The following is a 2,109-nucleotide window of genomic DNA, read 5'->3' as shown; positions in this document are numbered from 1 at the left end:
TGGATGGTTTTAGCAAAATAATTGTAACGTTTTTATTTAGTGAATAAAAAAAGAGTGTTTGAGGAACATAGTGGTTGTCTATGCTAGCAAAATCATTGAATGAAGTTTGTGATTTTGGATAAGTTTATATGTCATGAGAGACAGAAGAATCTTAAGGCCTGAGGTAATCCTTTTTCTTCAGGGCATTCATAACCTTTCTGACAAAAAGCTTTGCTCTATATATGAAGATCCATGCCTCTCCATGAAATACAAGTTTATTTAGAAATCACAAATTATGTATCTTTAAGTTCTGTTCTAAAATTACAACAAACAACAAATGTTTAACTGCTGAAATTTTGTATTTTACTCATGTAATAATGAAATCTGGATTGAGAATTTAAGATATGAATGTTTTAATATAAGCAGTTTTAGGCAGGCGAGTGGGTACTGAAAACAGTTAAACATAACTGTATGAAAAGATGAGCCTGAAAGCCAGAAATAATTTAATTATTATCACAATAACACATCTGTGAAAAAAACTTCTCATAAATCAATTTTCTACAATTTCATTTCTTTAAACACCCATGTTTTCATTTTACATTCCATGTGAGTGCATATGAAGGGTAAGAGGTTACATACATATGTACATGCATACATACATATATTGACATCAAAATGATGTTTTATGATGCATACACATTTCCAATTGCATTACAGCAATTGGAAATTGAAAGTCAGTTCAGAGATTTGGCCAAACTTATTTGGCCCTTAGCACTTTTCTCACTATTAAAACGATTGTTAGAAACCTTTCTTGAATAAGCCATTTACTCCAGAAAGAGATACTGGCTTCATTCTAAATAGTTCTCCAGCAACTCATGAAAACTAGATGCACTTGGTGTATATTGTGCAAATGCTAGGATACTGTTTTAGCCTCTGCATCCAAAACATCTTGTTTACAGGCATCTCGAACTCTCTGTTTACTCTTCATCACTTCATAGCGCTGGTTTTGAACCAATGTCCTGGCAACGGCAAAACTTGTTATGCCAACCACAACAAGAATACCCCTGAAAAGAGAGAAAATCAATTTTAAATAATTTGAAAATAATTGCAAACACTGAAAATGTTCCATTATTAGTAGGCATAATTATTAAGGGATGACTGGATGCATTATAGAATATTTTATTGTCATGCAGAGTGTCAAAAATCAAATCAGCTTGATTGCTGATACTTTTAACTGTAACTTGACAAGTCAGCCACGCAAAGCAATGAGGGAACCTCTACACAGTCATTCGATCTGCTAGAAAAAGCTGCTGTGTGTTCATCAAGTCACACTCTACTGTCTTAAATAAGGCTACATTGGCCAATCTCTTCTCTACTGTTCATATACACAGAGTAGCCATAGCTGGATCAGAGATCTGCTGCATTAGGGATAAATTGGATCTAAACAGAGTACCTTTACACAAATGAGATGGTCACGACTAGAACGTCTGATTTACCAGGACTGAACAGTAGCAAAACAACAACCACAGACTTATGCTATGCAATGTTTATTTAGTTATAGCTATGTCTGAAAATTAATTTACTATCAAGGTGTGGCAGGCAATTAAATGTTAGATAAGTCAATCTTCATAAAATTAACAAAAATGAAACAAGGAAATATTGGACTAAAAATGCATGCAAAATAATAAGATCGGGAGGGTGCTTTCGTTTTATGCTTGTAAAGTGGCTGTGTGGTAAGAAGCTTGCTTCCCAGATGGCTTCCCACCTTCCAAGGTGGCGAGCTGGCAGAAACGTTAGCACGCCGGGTGAAATGCTTAGTGGTATTTCGTCTGCCGTTACGTTCTGAGTTCAAATTCCGCCGAGGTCGACTTTGCCTTTCGGGGTCGATGAATTAAGTACCAGTTATGTGCTGGGGTCGATATAATCGACTTAATCTGTTTGTCTGTCCTTGTTTGTCCCCTCTGTGTGTAGCCCCTTGTGGGCAGTAAAGAAATAAGAAGCTTGCTTCCCACATGGTTCCAGGTTCAGTCTCACTGCATGGCACCTGGGCAAGTGTCTTCTACTATAACGTCGGCTGACCAAAGCCTTGTGAGTGGATTTGGTTGACACAAACTGAAAGAAGTCCATTGT

At 36.5% G+C, this 2,109-nt stretch overlaps 1 long non-coding RNA gene across 1 annotated transcript in view; it reads right to left on the bottom strand.

Moving 5' to 3' along the window:
* Positions 1-319: 319 nt before the first annotated feature.
* Positions 320-2,109, bottom strand: part of LOC106878550 (uncharacterized) — a 4,464-nt gene continuing 2,674 nt past the window's right edge. Inside the window, exon 2 of the long non-coding RNA XR_001410512.2 lies at positions 320-1,043. This is a non-coding gene — a long non-coding RNA (uncharacterized LOC106878550). The remainder of the gene's footprint in view (positions 1,044-2,109) is intronic.

This window comes from Octopus bimaculoides, chromosome 2 (assembly GCF_001194135.2).
Source record: "Octopus bimaculoides isolate UCB-OBI-ISO-001 chromosome 2, ASM119413v2, whole genome shotgun sequence".
Taxonomy (NCBI): Eukaryota; Metazoa; Mollusca; class Cephalopoda; order Octopoda; family Octopodidae; genus Octopus; species Octopus bimaculoides.
The sequence above is the reverse complement of the archived record's forward strand: the minus strand, read 5'-3'. Positions and strand labels throughout refer to the sequence as shown.